The following is a 1,153-nucleotide window of genomic DNA, read 5'->3' as shown; positions in this document are numbered from 1 at the left end:
TTTATTTCTGGATTACTATTATTTTTGAGTTTACATTTGGTACTTTACAACCGCTGTTGTCAATCAGTGTGTTTCTTGTGTGTCTGTGGTGCATGAAAATCAACACTACGTCATTTTCCCAATTCACTTCTGTTGTATTAAAGATTTGATGCTGTTCACTTCACTTAAACAATTCATTTTGATTTAATAACATGACATTATGGGAATTCCCCCTCAAAAACGATTGCATCATGTTAAACTGACTTGAAACTGTAACTCTTTGGCTTAACTCAATGTCTTCATTTTAAAATAACATGTTTCAATCAAGTAGCTAAAACGATCACAACTGTCAGTTCCCGGAATGCTTTGCATTTGATTGTGAGTGTTATTGTTTGCATTTTTTATGGAGATCCAATAAAGAGGAGAACTATTCATGTTTAGTATTCTGTTGTGTTGGTATTTAAAAGATGTTGTGTTTGTGTATGTGTAAACCCATGTTGTGTGGTATAAACCCTGTTTCACTCTCTGGGGGTTCTGATTTGTCTTTAACAGACATGTTGGGTTTGTTTTCTGTTTTAAATAATGCAGGTTCACCTTCATGGAAACCTGCATTATATATACTATATATGGGTCTAAGAAAAGACAAAACCCATCTGCAGTTAGCTTTTGCATTCACTTTGGGGTGGTGGTGTTTAAATACTGAACAGTAATTAAACAGCCTATAATTCATAGATACTGTATAAAACAGATACGTGTTTGTGAAAGTTCTAGTTCTGTTTAAACTAATCAAATAAAGCAGCACTTACAGATGAAATCCACAACACCAGCTCACATACTGAGAGATGTCAAGTTCCTCCGTGCGCAGGTAAACATGGTCAAATAAGTCTCCAGTTTTACTCCTCCAGCATCACTGTGACGTCCAGCGCTGTCACATCAGGTTGTAAATCCAAAGTATGCAGAAGGTGTCATCCAAAGCTTTGCATTGCCTGTACATATTGCATTAAAACAAACGCATTTACTGTTAGTTATTCCAGCATATTAAAGAAAAGTAACCTGAGCGCGGTGCTCTCTGACCGGCGCACATACAGCTGACGACGCGCTGGAGAGGAAAAAATCCCACAGGGCGCAACGCTGCATTATGTTCCAGGACAGTGAGCAGAGAGAGAGAGAGAGA

The 1,153-nt window shown here is 37.7% G+C and overlaps 1 protein-coding gene across 1 annotated transcript in view; it reads right to left on the bottom strand.

Annotated features, from left to right (window-relative positions):
* The window catches only part of chrm5a (cholinergic receptor, muscarinic 5a), a 14,836-nt gene extending 13,755 nt beyond the window's left edge, over window positions 1-1,081 (bottom strand). Inside the window, exon 1 of the mRNA XM_057344250.1 lies at window positions 786-1,081. The gene's annotated coding sequence lies outside the window, so the exon portion shown is untranslated. The remainder of the gene's footprint in view (window positions 1-785) is intronic.
* Window positions 1,082-1,153: the final 72 nt, after the last annotated feature.

The sequence above is a fragment of the Triplophysa rosa genome, linkage group LG10 (assembly GCF_024868665.1).
Source record: "Triplophysa rosa linkage group LG10, Trosa_1v2, whole genome shotgun sequence".
NCBI lineage: Eukaryota > Metazoa > Chordata > Actinopteri > Cypriniformes > Nemacheilidae > Triplophysa > Triplophysa rosa.
The sequence above is the reverse complement of the archived record's forward strand: the minus strand, read 5'-3'. Positions and strand labels throughout refer to the sequence as shown.